Here is an 18,460-nt window from a genome sequence, read left to right on the forward strand (position 1 = left end):
GCCGTGATAAGTAGAAATAAATGTACTTAAGTTGGCACAATTTGTTGTGCTTCTCGCTAACTAATTTGTTCTCTATGAGAAGAAAGATTATTTATATATAAGTTAGGCGAGGCGATAATGAGGCTGTTCAAAATATTACTGTTTTGGACTAACGTGATTTCGCTTGTGTCCTTTAAATTGCGCCTCTTGTTTTAATATACTGTGCTTATTGTGCCAGTAAAATATGTCTTTTGGTGCTTTTAAGTATCTTGGTTTTAGTGAAATCCTAATAAACAAATAATAGAAATCTCTAAGAAGAATATCAAAACTAAATCGATTGAGGATCGTTTATGTATTTAGGGGCAGATTTATGTTAACTGGCGCATCCCCAGGGATGCGCCAGTTAATGTGCGCCACAGTGCGCCACAGCTCCGCCACCCATGGTGCGCCGCATTTATAATGCGGCGCACCATGGGGCAAAAACGGCACAGATGCGTGACGCATCTGTGCCGTAAAGGTGACGCATTGCTGGAGTTGCGTCGCAAGCGCGACGCAGCTCCAGCAAGGCTCGGGGGTGCCCCATCTTAACAATGCTGCGTCAAGACCTACGCCTGCTTCAAGCAGGCGCAGGCTTTTGACGCAGCATTGGCCTGAAAGTGACTGAGTGAAATCTTATAGATTTCACTCAGCCACTTTTGCAAGGCGCACCTGCCCCGGAACGCCCACCCTGCGCCGGAACGCCCACAAGCGGCGCAGGGCTTTACAACGTGACGCATCTGTCTAGATGCGTCACGTTGTAAATCGTTCGTAGGGATGCGCCACGTTTACGCCGCCTTGCGTGACGCAACAGCGGCGGAAACGTGGCGCAAGTGCCTCATAAATCTGCCCCTTATTCTCTATTGCAACTTCCTGTCTTTTCTTAGAATACCATTACTCGAGAAATCTTAATAATACGGTGAAGCCATTCTAGACGTGATCTTGACAGAACCCTTTGGGTGAGTCCTGTATTTGTCTTAATTAGTCTATCCGTTTCAACCAATTATTATAGGGCAACCCTATGATTCTGGGATATGAGACATTATGGTGGCTGCTGAATTTAAACCTACTTTTCTCATTTTTTATGCTTGGTACTTTTCTTTGACTTGCTCTTTTATTTCACTTAATCTTCTGCTTGGTACTTCTTTTCGACTTGCTCTCTTATTTCACTTTATTCTTTCTGCACTAAATAATAATATTTTATGTTATTCACAAATACACTTGATGTGTGTTTTTTTGTGGTGTTGTTTTGGCTCATTTATAGATTATAATTCATATTGAATACAACTCATTGGTATTTTCCCTTCTTTGTAGCCCTGAGGAAGTCATTTGGGCATCTTCCCAAAGACGAAACACGTGTTGGCTGCTCTTTTTGTCTGGCTACTTTGGATGATCCTGTCTACGTAGGATCACCAACAGAAATCTGTATTTCAACAATAAAGACTTTTTTTGAATGATACAACCTGAAGAACCTTCTTTGGACTGATATCTCTCACTTAATATTGTATTGTTGTGCTCGGGAATCAAGTTTGTTCCTATTTAGTTCCTTCTGTGTTCACAGAGGGACTTTTCTGGCACGCTAGTGGTCGCTGCCTGTTTGTTCCCTTGAGCATCCGCTACATGATAATTGGTTTCTTTTTCACTTTTATTGGTTTTGCGCAAGACACTACCCAACCATGTACCGCAGTAATTAACGTATGAAAGCCAATGGATGTGTCCATCACTATTGACGATCACTTAGATGTATGCAGCATTTAAAAAACACTCACTTTCCTCCTAACAGTGAAACCAACAACACCTCCTCAACTTTGCTGCTGTTTCTGACCACTAGGAACCACAATCTTACCAGAGCCGCAACCTCTTTGTTTAGATATGTGTGGCCAAGCCCAGGCCATTATGAGACCCGAGTGGGTCCTCCATAATGGTTGACATAGCGATGCGAAGCTGGAGGGGCCATTTGCACTGTCAAGGCATCACTTGGAACTTTGTTTGTCTCATGAGGAGGATTTTAATGACATTTTGGAAGTCAGCGTCCACTTGGATATGTTAAACAGGACTACTAGTCCCAGGATGCAAGATTGTTACTCCCCTGATTTTCATCGAGGTTTTTCATAAAGAAGGGACTTACATATGAACTGCTGATGCCTTTAGTTTGTCTGATACAGCCCAGAGGAAGGGAGGTGTCCCAAAACGCGTAGGCAGCATTGGTGTGGGGAGATGTTTTGAGTGAGCAGCCTTGTCTTCGGCCTGACCTCCGGAGAGTGCATTCTACCGGAGTGGCAACCTCTTTGTTTAGATATGTGTGGCCAAGCCCAGACCACAGCTTCACACCACCACGAGACCCGAATTTGTCCGCCGTAATGTATTGACTTAGCGGTGGGGAGCTCGAGGGGCCATTTGCACTGTCAAGGCATCACTAGGAACTTTGTTTGTCCCATGAGGAGAATTTTAATGACATTTTGGAAGACAACGTCTACTTGGATATGTTAAACAGGACTACCCCTCCAGGGATGTAAGATTGTTTCTCACCTGATTTTCATCAAGGTTTTTCAAAAAGCAAGTTAAAGAAGGGACTTACTTATGAACTGCTGCTGCCTTTTGTTTGTCTCGTACTGCCCAGAGGAAGGGAGGTGTCCCGAAACGCGTAGGCAGCATTGGTGTGGGGAAATGTTTTGAGTGAGTAGCCTTGTCTTCAGACTGACCTCCGGCGAGTGTGTTGCACCTGAGAGGCAAATTCTTTGTTTAGATATGTGTGGCCAAGTCCATGCCACGGCTACGCACCACCACGAGACCCGAGTGGGCTTGCCACAATGTATTGACATAGCGATGCGGAGCTGGAAGGGCCATTTGCACTGTCAAGGCATTAATCAGAACTTTGTTAGTCCCATGAGCAGGATTTTAATATACTGCCCAGAGGAAGGGAGGTGCCTTGAGACGCGTAGGCAGCATTAGTGTGGGGAGATGTTTTGAGTGTGCAAGCTTTGTCTTTCACCTGACCTCTGGAGAGTGCGTTCAACCGAGCAGCAACCTCTTTGTATAAATATATATATATAAGTACTAGAGTTTAACAACCATAATGTGCAATTCAATGCTTTCCTCACAAATCAATATGGTTTCTCTTTAAGTTGCAAATATTTCGTGGTAAAACAAAGAAAGTGCAATCAATGTTATAGTATGTCTTTTATCTTTATCATAATCAATTAATCAATCATGCCATTTGTATAGCGCACTACTCACCCGGGAGGGTCTCAAGGCGCTTGGGGGGAGGGGTATGCTACTGCTCGAACAGTCCAGGTCTTGAGTTGTTTCCTGAAGGCGAGATGGTCCTGGGTCAGCCGAAGGTGGATGGGGAGGGAGTTCCAAGTCTTGGCAGCCAGGTAAGAGAAGGATCTTCCTCCGGCGGTAGCTCTTCGGATGCGTGGTACGGCTGCGAGGGCGAGGCTGGTGGACCGTAGCTGGCGGGTGGGCGTGTAGAAGGTCAGGCGGTCGTTGAGGTACTTGGGGCCCAGGTCGTGGAGAGACTTGTGTGCGTGGGTGAGGAGCCGGAACGTGATCCTCTTGTCGACGGGGAGCCAGTGCAGGTTCCTCAGGTGGCTGGAGATGTGGCTGCGTCGGGGGACCTCCAGGATGAGTCGGGCGGAGGCGTTCTGGATGTGCTGGAGTCTTTTCTGTAGCTTGGCTGTGGTTCCGGCCTAGAGGGCGTTTCGGTAGTCCAGTCGGCTGGTGACGAGTGCCTGGGTGACAGTCTTCCTGGTCTCATCGGGATCCAGCGGAAGATCTTGCGAAGCATACGCAGGGTGTTGAAGCACGATGAGGAGACGGCGTTGACTTGTCTGGTCATCGAGAGGGAGGGGTCCAGGATGAAGCCCAGGTTGCGTGCGTGGTCGGTTGGCTTGGGTGCGGTGCCCAGGGCTGGGGGCCACCAGGAGTCGTCCCAGGCGGAGGGCAAAGATCCCAGGATGAGGACTTCCGTCTTGTCTGAGTTCAGTTTCAGGCGGCGGTCCTTCATCCACTCGGCGACGTCTTTCATCCCTTCGTGTAGGCAGGTTCTGGTGGTGTCGGGGTCTCTGGTGAGGGAGAGGATCAGCTGGGTGTCGTCGGCGTAAGAGATGATGTTGAGGTTGTGCTGGCGTGCGATGGCTGCGAGATGTTTCATGTAGATGTTGAAGAGGGTGGGGCTGAGTGAAGATCCTTGCGGGACGCCGCAGATGACTTCGGTGGCCTCGGAGCGAAACGGGGGAGGCGGACTCTTTGTGTTCTTCCGGCGAGGAACGAGATGATCCACTCCAGTGCCTTTTCTTGGATACCGATGTTGCTAAGGCGCTGGACTAGGGTGCGGTGGCAGACCGTGTCGAACGCAGCGGAGAGGTCCAGGAGGATGAGGGCCACTGTTTCCCCCTTGTCGAGCAGGGTCCGGATGTCGTCGGTGGCTGCAATGAGGGCGGTCTCGGTGCTGTGGTTGGCTCTGAAGCCGGACTGCGAGGGGTCGAGGGATCCGTTCATCTCGAGGAAGGCGGTCAGCTGTCTGTTGACGATCTTCTCGATGACTTTAGCAGGAAAAGGGAGGAGCGAGATGGGGCGGAAGTTTTTGAGATCGGTGGGGTCCGCTGTAGGTTTCTTCAGGAGGGCGCTGATCTCGGCGTGCTTCCAGCTCTCCGGGAAGGTGGCGGTGTTGAAGGAGGCGTTGATGATGTTCCAGGGTTGGGGTGCGATGGTGAAGTCGGCCTTGTTGAAGACGTGGTGTGGGCAAGGGTCGGTCGGTGATCCGGAGGGGATGGTGTTCATCGTGCGGGCTGTGTCTTCGGTGGTCACCGTGGTCCAGGTGCGAAGGGTGGCGGTGAGGGGCATTGGTTCGACGGTTGGGTGCGTGGGTGGGGCACCGAAGCTGTTGTGGATGTCGCGATCTTGCGGTGGAAGAACGAGGCGAGGGAGTCGCAGAGGTCTTGTGATGGAGTGATGTCGTTGGTGCCGGTGCTGGGGTTGGAGAACTCCTTGACGATAGTGAAGAGCTCTTTGCTGTCATGGGCGTTGTTGTCCAGTCGTTCCTTCAGGGATTTCTTCTTGGTGGTGCGGATGAGCTGGTGGTGCTTGCGGGTAGCGTGTTTGAGGGCGGTCATGTTGTCAGTGGTCCGGTCGAGGAGCCAGGCTTTCTCGAGGGTGCGGCAGGTATTCTTGGAGTCCTTGAGGTCGTCGGTGAACCAGGATGCCTTCTTGCTTCTGGGTCTGCTGGGAGGGTTCTTTAGTGGCACGAGGTCGTCGGCGCAGGTGGTCAGCCACTGTGTGAAGTTGCGGGCTGCTTCGTTGGGGTCCGTTGTGTTGGCGGGTGGGCTCTGGCTGAGGGAGGTGGTGAGCTGGTCTGCGGTGATCTTGCTCCAATTCCTGTGAGGTACCTGTTGCGGGTGGTGGTGGGTCGTGGATCTTTTGAAGCTGAAGTGGACGCAGCTGTGGTCGGTCCAGTGGAGTCCGGTGGCGTGGCTGAAGGTGATGTACTTGCTGGAAGAGAAGACGGGATCAAGCGTGTGGCCGGCGTAGTGGGTGGGGGTGTTGACCAGTTGCTTGAGTCCGAGGTTGGCGAGGTTTTCCAGCAGGGCGGTGGTGTTGCGGTCCTTGTTGTTCTCCAGGTGGAAGTTGAGGTCCCCGAGGAGGATGTAGTCAGTGGAGGGGAGGGCGTGCGGGCTGATGAAGTCTGTGATGTCTTCGCTGAATTGTGTGCGTGGTCCCGGGGGTCTGTAGACGAGGGTGCCTCTGAGGGTCATCTTAGGGTCGGTGTGAATCTGGAAGTGGAGATGTTCGGCTGCGGCGAAGGAGTCGTTGGCGTCGGTCGTGATGCGGATGGTGTTCCTGTGGACGATGGCGATGCCACCTCCGGTCTGGTTGATGCGGTCCCTCCTGATGATCTTGTACCCGTCTGGGATGGCGATGGCGATGTCGGGTGCAGAGGAGGCGTTCATCTAGGTTTCCGTGAGGAAGGCGACGTCCGGTGATGTAGCGTCGAGGAGGTTCCAGAGTTCCACGGCGTGTCTGTGGACGGAGCGGGTGTTGATCAGGATGCACTTGAGGTGGTTGCTGCTGGTGTTTGTCTTGGTGGGTGCGGGGCAGGTTCGGAGGCAGGTGAACTTGCAGGTGCAGCAGGTGAAGGGTCCGTGGGTGCGTCTCGGGGTGGCTCGGCAGCAGGCGTGGGTCCGGCCGGCATTGAGTGCGTTGAGAGTGGCGGCGGCGTAGGTCAGTCGGGTCGCCTTGCCTCGGCGGGGAGGGCCAGGGGTCCTGGCGCTGGGCGCGGGCCAGGCGCGGACGGGCGCAGACGAGCTTACCTTTGGCGCACTTTCGGTGCTCAATCGGCGCTCCCGCTGCGCGCGTCCGCTGCGCGGTCGCTCCAGGGGGTGTCATAAGTAAGGAGCCGGGAGGGAGGAGTAGCTGGGTGGCGGGAGCGGGGCGGCGAATGGAATCACAGGGGGGCGGGGCCGCAGGGAGGCAGCGGCGGGAAATTCCAAGAAGCAGCGGGCAGCAGAAAATTCCCAGGAGCAGCGGGAAATTCCCAGGAGCAGCGGGCAGCGAGCGAAGGAATCTGCAGGCAGTAGGCGGCAAAGGCAGGCAGGAGCGGCAGCAGGGAGTGGGGCGACCAAGCCCTGTGGAGGGCTGAACGGTCACACTCTGTGGTCCCCTACGGTCCCCTTAAGTAAGGAGCCGGGAGGGAGGAGCAGCTGGGTGGCGGGAGCGGGGCGGCGAATGGAATCACAGGGGGGCGGGGCCGCAGGGAGGCAGCGGCGGGAAATTTCAAGAAGCAGCGGGCAGCGGGAAATTCCCAGGAGCAGCGGGCAGCGAGCGAAGGAATCTGCAGGCAGGAGGCGGCAAAGGCAGGCAGGAGCGGCAGCAGGGAGTGGGGCGACCAAGCCCTGTGGAGGGCTGAGCGGTCACCATATATTACGTGACACGGGAGCAGCACTAAGAAAAATAAACTTAAAAAACATAGATATAAAAAAAATAAGCGGATTGCGTTACCGCATGTGAACAAGGATACTGTGTTATCCGAAACGCATCTGATGAGCTGAGAGAAGAATAAAGACCTGTTTTTCCACAAGAATCTGGTGTCCATATCCCTCTCTTCTGGCTTTGCTGGCTGGGAAGTGGGAAGAGTCAGGAAACAAGTTTCCGATTGAATTGCGGAAGTCCGTTGATTCCGCCAAACGGACCCCCTCCCCCTAAGAGGCAGCCGCCTACAACCACAGTCTAACTTCGAATCTAGCAAGGATTATTGGCGGCCACCACCGAGAGGAACTACTGGATGGATACCGAGCGGGGTGCTGATTGCAGCAGGGTCAGAGGACCCTTCAGAGATGCATGAACGACGGTGAGTGTCTACTATACTATACTATATACTATACTATATAATCGGTGGGGACGTGTGGACAGGCAACGCTAACTCCCATATTGGAGTAAAGCACACAAAACAGCTGAAAATGTCAGCTGAAGCTGTCCAAGTACGGGAGGCAGCAGCCGAGGAACTATTTAACAATTTGCCAAATGTTACGACATTGGGAAGCAATGCACACAATAATATAGGCATGAACGTAGATGATACAGCAAAAACATTGCTAAAACGATTAGAAAAATATAGACGATATGAGATCACCAAGTGGTGGGAGAACAAATCGCTAACTAAATATGAGAAGGCAGGGCGGGTACCTCGTGGGCTCAGGATCCTTCTAGCACCGAGCTACGAGAATCCCGACCCAGCAATGCTAAAAGTATGGGGCGAGAGCAACCCGGATGCCTCAATGAATTTAGTCCACATCTTGATTAAATATTGAGTGTACAAATCAAGGGGTGAAGCTGAAAGAACTGTTGTAAGTTGTCGACGTTTCGACCATCTATTGGTTGCAGGTATTACTTTGCCTGCCCCCACCCCCGTCCTGATGAAGACCCCGATGCAAGGTCCAAAGGAATACCTGCAACCAATAGAGGGTCGAAACGTCGACAACTTACAACAGTTCTTTCAGCTTCACTCCTTGATTTGTACATTCAATGTAATATGTGGAGCATGATGAATACTAAATGATGTATAGAACCCACGGTCTTTGCTTTGTGTCCACCATTGGACTTTAATTATACAGCACAGTGAGGCCGACTGGCCGTTTTATATTGTCACTATCCTTTACCCACACTTCCTTGCACTATACCACCTCCCCTCCCCCTTCCCTGGGGCACTGCGAAGTGTTTGTGATTTTGTATGCAAATCGACAATTATTCATACGCACCTACATTGTGAATAAATAACAATGCAGGGTAATTGATTTCTCTTCTATGATTATTTAACTTTTTGAAATTGTTTGTCTTACTGGGACCCCCTTTCTCAGTACTTATGATACCCAGGTCCCAGTGACTCTGTTTGGGTGAACCCTTTTTGATACTCTACAGATAAAGAAAAGCAAATACTCACGCTGAGTCTCTCCTACTGCCCACCAAATGACTTTGACTATGCTCAAACCAGAATTGACATATTTAGCTATATCCATAAACTGAAACTAATAAAGTTTTTCACAGTCAAAAATGGTTTATAAAACAACCGGGCCGACCGATCAAACAAACAACATCAAGGGAGTAACCTACAGGTTTCAGATATTCCGGTCGTGCTTACAGCACAATCTATATTGCTGGAAACATCCAATGCCAACATCAGTGAAACTACTGAAGCCAATGTGTCTACACAACAACAGTTACAACAAGCAGATATAATCCAAAGAGGGGCATGGAGCAGCCCCTTCAAAAAGAAGTCTACTTTTGTTTCCCAAATGCCCAAAGACTCAAATGACATATTCAACGAAAGAGTGACAGAGGATACAAAACAATTGTATCATCGAGTCAATCATAACAAACGGAAGAAATGCTGTAAGGAAATGGAATATATCAAACTAATCAACAAACTTAGCAAAAACAACGGGGTGATAGTAAAAGCATGGGACAAAGGAGGCAACATTGTGCTTTGGCCTCAACAATATTACCTAAAAGATGCACATCGACAACTTTCTGATCAGGTATGCTACCAACAGTCCAACATGAAAGATGACACCAACGCAAAGGAGATGTTAACGAAACAACTCCATCAATTCAAAAGTGATGGCATGATATCAACAGATGAATTCAAATTCTTATGGGTTGAGCATCCAAAAATTCCATCCATTTACTTTGTACCTAATACACACAAAAATGTCAGCCCCATCCCAGGACGACCCATTATCTCCGCCATTAACAGTATGGGAGAACACATATCGCAGTATGTTGACTATTTTTTGCAGGACCTGGTTAAAGACCTCCCAACATACGTGAAAGATACAGGAGACTTCCTTAATAAAATCAAAGGAATACAATGGGGGACGAACATGAGATTTATAATTCTTGGCATTGAGTCATTGTATACATGTATTGATCACAATGTTGGGCTTGAAGCAACTAAACATTTCTTGGGTTCTAAACCAGCAGAATGTTATGAGCATATTAAGACCATACTCAAATGTATACAATGGTGTTTGAACAACAACTACTTCATGTTCGGCTCACATATGTACAAACAACTAAGGGGCGTAGCGATGGGATCTTGCTTCTCCCCCAGTTATGCCTGCCTTATAGTAGGCTGGTGGGAGGAGCAGACTCTTAGGAAGGTACACCATGAACAATATACAAAGCACGTCAGACACTGGCTTAGGTATATTGAGGATGATTTTATTGTTTGGCAAGGCAGTGAAGAGAGTGTCACTTCATTTGTAAGGAACATCAATGACAACACAATCAACTTAAGGTTTACCTCACACACAAGTGAAACGGAAGTTGACTTTCTAAATGTCAGAATATATATTGACAAGGGCAAGATCAATACTACCCTTCACAGAAAGGAGACAGCAGGGAACTCGACGCTCCACACGGCAAGTGGGCATCCACAACATTTAGTGCAAAGCATACCCTATGGTGAATTGCTAAGAACTAAGAGAATATGCAGCACCAGAGAACAACAGGAGGCATTCACTAGTGAGGCATTCCAAAGGTTCAGACAGAGAGGATACAGTACATCTACTCTCAACCAGGCAGAAGCAAAAGTAGCTCAAAGACCTAGGGAGTCTCTGTTAGAACACAATCACAACACCAATGAGCCGATGAATGAAACCAACACACCCAGACTCATCCTTACATTTACCAAGCAGGAACGCCAAATAAGGTCTATAATCACCCGCAATTGGCCATTAGCCCTGACGGATGCAGTACTAGCACCAGATCTGCCCAACAGCCCTACCATCAAATTTAGAAAAGGCATCTACATGAGAACTCAAATTGTGAAAAAAAGCCCCGAAACCCTACTCAAAAAAGTACTTGGTTGCAACCAAGACAGGGTTTCTATAAGTGCTCCTCGTGTAGAGCGTACAAATTCGGAGTTACCCCAAAATACATACCCCCCTTTAGCCCTACTGAACAAAGGATCCAAGGCAGATACAACTGCTTAACCGAGTACGCTGTTTACGTTCTAACATGCACCTGTGGCCTTAGGTATGTAGGCAAAAACAACAGTTGATGGACAGAATGCAGAACAATGTCATACATTCACCCCAGTGCAGAGATCTGGGCCTAAATCCATCGTTTATTTGCTCACCATACCATTGCAGTTTGAACCCAGCCATATGCAAATCAGTCCTGACTGTGTGCCCCATGGGAACAGTCCAGCCCAAACTGCTAAGCCAGGTCCTCCCTGGACCGGAACAAGCATCCTAGAACCGGTTTTGGGCGTTCAGCCCTCATCAGCCAGGATAGCTTGATTCCAGTGGCATGGAGAGCACTGGACTCATGTCTGAGCATACCCGTCCCACTCGGGGTGACAATGCAAAAACAACAGTTGATGGACAGAATGCAAAACAATGTCATACATTCACCCCAGTACAGAGATCTGAGAGAAGAATAAAGACCTGTTTTTCCACAAGAATCTGGTGTCCTCTCTATTCGCTTTGCCGGCTGGGAAGTGGGAAGAGTCAGGAAACAAGTTTTAGAGATATATATATATCTATAACAATTTCATGTTAAATCTACAAAATTAACAATATGTTAATTTTGAAAATATATCATATTGATATATATATATATATCACATTTTTAAATACAAATTCACATATATATATATATTTTACATACCAATTAAAATTATTTTTGCTAATTGAATTATCCCACAAATAGCTCAGCGAGACGATGTCACTGGCCTGGATTATTGAAATAATTTGACATAACAAGATGTAAGTATGGAGGGATGGCCAACTGCGGCAGGATGGCAGACGCAATTTGAGCTGACTCTGAGCCTAAACCCACAATCCATCATCATCTATCCAGCATTTGGCGATGTACTGCATATACAGCCTGAACCGTAGGGAGCTGGGAGCCACAAATATCGCTCTCAATGCCCTGAGGACCACTGCCATCTCTTGTTTTTTTCCTGATCGTGGCGGAGCATGCTTGGCGGACCCGGGTAAAGATACTGGATGGCATAGCCTGCATGCCTGGCTGGAGCCCTGTAACACAGTCGGGGCTGGGATCAGTACACTGTCTGTGAGCCCTGCCCCCGCATGGCAGGGATGAGCAACGCTCCCTGATTTTACCCATGTGAGGCCCATAGAGACAAGGAATGGCTGGTGACTGAGCTGCTGGTGCAGCATAGCCCATAGACACTGATGGCTGACATCGGAGCTGGAGTCGCACCTTGATGCTAACTCTGAGGGGTTGGCGAGTGTGCCTTATTGCTATCTTCCAGCATCCTTTGGCAGGCTTTGATGTGCCGCTACTCATCCGAAACTGCATGCTGAGAAGCCTGGAACCTGCACCAGACTTTTCCTCTGGACTGGAGGCACTTGACTCTGGCGGTGGCAGTGAGTGTAAAAAGGGACATACTAGATGCACCAGGCCTTGCTGTGTGTGAATTGTGCTCTGGCCCTCCCCTTTGCCCCTCCCGCACCACTAATGGGCCTTCTCCTGGGAGACCACCACCATTAGTTGTGTGTGACGGTGCAGGGTGTTCGCCTTGGCCATGCCTTGCCATGCTGCCAGATGTGGGGTCACAAGGGAGCCACAGCCTGCTGAGTCCCTAGTGCCAAACACTTGTTGTTACCCCTCAAATAGCAGACCTGCTTGTGTGAACTCACTGCGCTAAACGAACAGAAATATTAGGTCTATTGGGCTGTTGCTCCACCCTCTTTCCCTCATGCAGATCCCCTAAATTTTTCAAAGGCACTGGAATGCACTAAATCCTTCACTCCATGTCGGAGGAATGGTTTTAGCTAAGCCAAGGGTTTTGTTTACCTCAAATCTCTTCTCCTCTTTCCCTCATTTCCCTGAAGTTTGGTGCTGGCTCAATTTACTGGTTGCCCCCCTGCACCCAAAGAAAACTTTCTTTTTGGCTATTAGATTTCCCACACTACGGGTCTACTAGTTCACTGGTTGAGTAACCGCCATTCTCATGCTTTTGCTGGGAGGGGAGTTGGGAATTATGTTTTAATGTTTTGCAGGTCATACACCACATTTTGCACCAGCACTGAGTTGAGTACTGCTAAGAAGCTCATGACTAAGCTACAGATACTTACAAGGAACGTTTGCGGAATTGGGACAGCTTTTAGCATCACCTGGTCCACCAGTAGATCAGGCACCACAATGCACACATACTGTTCCTCCAGGGAACATGTGGCAGGCGGTTAAGATGTTCGAATCAAAAAATTATGGCGTTGGCAGAGTTATAGCACTACCTATTCTGGGTTTGCCCGAGGTGCACTAATAGGAATACGTCCCGCAGTTCCCTTCAGGTGCCTTGCCATGGAAATTGACCCTGAGGGATGCTATGAGTTTGTGGAGGGACAAATTGATGGCTGCCCGCTCTTATTGTCTAGCATCTATGCAACAAATGTGGTGCAACAAGCATTCTTGGCTCATCTCACGATCATCCTCTTTAAATGGGAACATATCCCATGGATCATTGGAAGGGAGATTAAAAGTGTCATTGATCCCATTCTCGATTGCTCCCACACCGCTACCTAACTCTCCTATTGTGGCAACTGCAGTAAGCCTCAAACAGTGGCTTGCACATTGGTCTCTTTTAGACAGCTGGTGGATAATTGCCCCCAGATGAGAAGGACTACTTCTACTACTCCCCACCTCATGACCTTCATGTCCAGCTGGACCGTATTCTCTGTCATCTGGATATTCGCTCACAGGTTATGAATGGGGAGTACCTCGGTCATATTTTCTCCAACCATAAACCATTGCAGCTACATTCTGACTGGGGGGCTTCTGGTCCGTCGCCCACCCCTCACCTGGCTCCTTCAACTTGCCATGTTGGAGGACACTATGTTCTGAGACACGATCTGGGAGGTGCTGTCTCAACACATGGTGAAGAATTGGGGCACAGCCAAGTCCAGACCTATAGAGTGGGAGGCTCTCAAAGTGGTGTTACACGGTCACTGTATCAATGCGGGTTGGGAGTGAGTATTGATCTTCACAGGAAATTTACTGCCCTGTCCATCTGACTCGACTACCATGCTTTGACAATCCCCGACCTGTTCCATCAGTAGTCAGTCAGACATACACACTGCATTATTTATGACCTATTGTATATCATTGTACGACCCCCCGCTGTAGATCGTGCAGCTAGCCCTTTTTTGAGGACCTCATGCTGCCCGCTGTAGATCTGTTAGCTTGAGAGGATCTTCAGTTGCCCATCACAGAACAGGAACTGAACGCTGTCATTGGAGGATAAGCTACATATGGAGTTTTATCAGGCCTATGAAGACCTCTAAGTCCCTAAATTGCTGAAACTGTATCAAACGATGGTTGAGGAGGCAAGTCTCCCTCTGACTCTTCCCAAATCTATCATCGTCTCATTGCTGAAGCCCGGCAAGGACCAGCTAGAAGTGATGTCTTACAATCCTTTAACCATGTTAGAGACAGATTATAAGATAATTAGTAAGGTTATTGTGGGTCACCTCCTGGAACATATGCCCCAGCCAGTCCACTTAGACCAGAATGGTCTCCTTCCAAATTTCTCAACCAGTCTAAATATTTACAGGTTGCAGAGGATGTTGGAGCTGGCGCTGGCCCGCTGGCCATACACAGCTTCCCTAATGATAGATTTGGAAAGGCATTCGACACAGTGGACTGGACCTATATGTTTGCAACACTCTTGAGGTTAGGCAATCCAAGATGCTTACTGCGACTCATCCACCTCTTTTATACAGTCCCCTCAGTCTGCGTTAAGATAGGCCAATTAATCTTGGACACAATAATGTTCAGCTAAGGTACAGGTCAGGGATGCCCTTAATCACTACTCCTCTTTGCGTTAGGAAGGGAAGCGCTTGATCAAAGGCTGTGGCATGATGGAAAGGTGTGGGGTATCACCCTGCGAGAAGAGCTGCATGCTCTTTCCCTCTATGTGAATGATGTACTCCCATCAAAAGAAGGACATCTGGAAGGTTATCGCCAAGAAGGTGCGGTCTCTGAGGGTCTACAAGTAGCTGGACCAAGAAATCAGCAGAAGTCCAGCATGGCCAGTGCTCCCCACATGCACCGCACCCAACCACCTTAATGGCCCACATACTTGCAGTGGCCTGTCCTTAGCTTCATGGGCAGTTAAGAGCCCGACAGCAGCATCAAGGGGGTAAGTTCTCTTTTAAGTTTTTCATTGCAAATAACGATGTTTACGTATAGGAACAGATTATGGCATCAACATACAGGTTCACACATGCCCAACACCCAAGAAACATGAGCCCCAAATGTAGAGACTGTCCTCAATCCACCACGCACGTCCCACACTCGGGACTCTTCATTCTTGCACGTCCCGTGGCCCCCCAGTCTCGGGGTGGTGCCAGCTCAGCGGCAGGACGGCCGCTATTTACATCTGGTCCTGGGGTGTCCAACAATCAAGCAGCACCCGGCGCGCGTGCACCTTCCCCAAAGTGTTTCACCGGTATGGGCAGTCTTCACGTTTGAACATTTTAAAAGCACCTGATTCGCCTGACGCGGTATGATTAGCAGGCCATACCAGATGTGAGGAGTGAACGCTGAACTTCCAAATGAGGAGGGTAATGTGAAGCCATGTGTTATGGACTGGAAGTGTATCATTGCCTTACAGCATCTGACTGGCATTGTCATTAAACCGTATATTACAGCATAAGCAAGATCCTGAGTTTTTATCGGAGATTAATTTAATTTATTTCTAGCCGATTACCATTGACAAATATAAAAATTAATGTTTTATGCTGCTTAAAAGTAACACTTTTGGGCTAATATTCTAGGCTCATAAATCATCGACAAATTCGAACAAATTATGCAGCAGTAACACTTCAGCTTTTATCTACTGGAAATCTACAATCTATTCGGTGTTTGACCTTAATGTATTCTTAAGAGTGTGATGAAAAAACTAAAGCAGCCTGCATTAAAAAAGACCATAGAAATACTGTTTTAGACTATGTGAATTATTTATAGTTCATTTATGATGTAATTCTTGATTTTGCCTTTCTTTCCAACTCACTGTATCACTAAGCTGATATTGATCAGCAAAAATAGAAAAGAAAACATCATGATTTACTTTTCTAAACACCCTAGACAAATAGAGATTCAAAAACAGATTAATCTGTATCGCATATTAGAGGCAATTTTCATGTCTCACATTACTTTGCCCAATTGCCATTCAGCTGTTTTTCCTTGGTGAAAGATCTTCGTGATATGCTACCAGTAATGTTTTAGTTCCCATGATCACCCACTGTTTCAGGTTCCTGTAGAAAAGCTAAACGACTTCTACAATTCAGGATATTAAGAAGACAGGCCAGAGTAAATTGATCTACTCGAGCTCGGCGGAGATGGGTAGGTTTTTCCACACGGACACGGGCAGAGTGAGCTGCATTCAATAGACTCACCCCCGATGTACTGACCCGCCGACCCCTCATGTGGCAAGTAGTCCCTGACCATTAGGCATAGGAGCTTCCACAGAGGTATTGTACACCACACACATGACACAAGCATGTTGTTGTAATTCTTTTTCTTCTTTACACTTTTTATAAGGTCCTGATGAATCGCGGGTGACTTTACCCTGAGCGAGAAACATGTCGACCAGTCTCACTTCTAGCCCTCTCTAGGGTCACTCGACCTAACTGGCTGATACCTAGCGAGCTAGTTTCACCTTTTAATAGCAGCCAGGGGACCCTCAGAATAAAGTTAATTCCGGTACCCCTTGCTACATTTTAATATTTTCGCTACACAACACTACATCCTGCCCACACACCCCCACTTCACCATAAGGCTGTTGGATAAAAAGATCTCCGCCAAAGAGCCCCTCTTTGAGGTGAGCCCGTCGGGATTGCACCGCCTCCCCGACGAGGAGCAAACGCCGATGATGAAGCATGACACCCTTCTGGGTGTGTGAGGCAACTAAATCCAACAAAATGGATGCCCTAGGGTGTCTCTTTCCACACCTTGGTCACTCCAGTCAAATCCCCCTAGTCTGTCTATAGGAACAGTTCAGCAACCCCTTTATTGCGCCAGTTGTACCTGAAACGGACACTTGCTGATACTGGACCTTCCACCCCTCAGAGTGGTAATCTGTGTCCGTTGATCAATTGATCTATTCCCCTCCCTCCTTTGATAAATACAGAGTAAATTGTGGCCAGCTCAGGTTTAGCCTTTTACAAGCTGCAGATGAATCGAACCAATTAAAGTACCACCTCTATTAAAGTATTGATTTGCCTAAACGATGGAAACAAAATTGAAGGTACCGGCCTAAACAAGGCAAAATTCTTTACAAATGTTCGCTGTAAATAAGATAATTTTACATTCGCTGTATCACTTTTAATGACGATCCTTGAATTTGAATGAGCATCACTACGGGAGGATGTCCATCGACAAGCATGCATGCTGCACTTGCAGTACGCTACTCTCTCTGTCTTTTCCATTCCTCCAATCTCATATTTTTGTCACTGTCTCGTGCAAGGGGCCAAAATCTCTGAGTTAACACTGACAAAGGGACATCACGTGACCTCCTTATCAATATCTAATGGTGTTTGTAAGGGAAAATATGAGTTCGGGTCACACTCGCAGTCACCTAAGACAAAGTCGACATGAATTGCTGGAATGTTAACTCTGTACTTTTTTGTGTGCATTGTTCGGCTGCGTCTTAATGTTTCAGTAAACTTGCCACTCTCTTGTGTTTGGGCTCAGTTAAAAGCTTTCAGATGACAGCGCACTCCAAACGGATTCTTGTATCCCCAAGGCATCATATTTTGCTTTCCTGCTAGAACTATAGACTGGGAGAGCTATTTGCAAACTGCATTTTGTAGAACATTTACTAGTAGTACAATAGTATTAATAGCATACCACAAAATGCTAATCCTAATCTGTATTTTGGGGTTAACTCCCCCTCCTCTACTGTCTTCAAGGTGCAGAGATCTCCACCCTGTCGTGCCTTGGGAATGGCACTAGGACCCTGAGGTACAGGGTGGGGACAAAGACACCGGACACCACATCCGGTCAGGGGAGGGGACCAGGGGTCATTCAGGAGCAGGACCTCGGAGCAAGAGGTCGAGGGCAGCGAGTGGCGACCAGCGTGTAACAGAGAAGCTAATAAAGAAATCGTTATAACTCCTACCGTTTCCTGTGTCTCCTTGGTCAGGGAACACGACATCTGGCGACGAGGTGACGCACCCATCTGCGTGCTCATCGGCAGAAAAACGGCGATTTTATACCAGGAGCCCACCCTGGATCGCAGTGTGCCCAGAAGAAGAAGACTGCCTAAGAAGACTGCCCAAAGCACCAACAAAGAAGACCAGCGACGTGGGAGCCCACCCCAACCGCCGCGAGAGAAGAACAGACTCTGCCGGTAAGCGCCGTGCAAAACAGCGCGAAGTTTAAAGGACTGGCCCGAGCTCATGCGAGAGTCTCGGCGGCCATTTTGAGGTCAGGCGTGAGGGCCAATCAGCAAAGCAGCATCGCGTTGGTGGCCATTTTGAGGTCAGGCAATAGCGCGATTGGCTACGAAGTCTCGCGAGACTCTCGGCGGCCATTTTGAAGTCAGGCACGGGAGCCAATCAGCAAGCAGGAAAATCGGGTGGCCATTTTGAGGTCAGGAAAGCGACGAAAATAGTTTAAAAAACGCCGATTTCAAAGAAAAAGAAGAAACAAGCACAGGCAAAGTCAAGAAATTATACAAATAAAGGACTTGAAGTAATAATAAGACAAAAAGAAAGGAACACAAAAGAAATTACTGGAAAATTAAAGAAAAAGAAGATAAAAAAGAAAGTGAAGCAATAAAAGAAGGAAGAAAGAAGAAATGACAGACCCAAATCCAAGTGCACAATACAGAAGACCGCTACCATTCAGCCTTTCTGAAAAACAAACAGGAATTAGATGAGAAAAGTGGATAAGACGATTTGAAAATTATACG

Source organism: Lissotriton helveticus, chromosome 2_1 (genome assembly GCF_964261635.1).
Source record: "Lissotriton helveticus chromosome 2_1, aLisHel1.1, whole genome shotgun sequence".
NCBI classification, from domain to species: domain Eukaryota; kingdom Metazoa; phylum Chordata; class Amphibia; order Caudata; family Salamandridae; genus Lissotriton; species Lissotriton helveticus.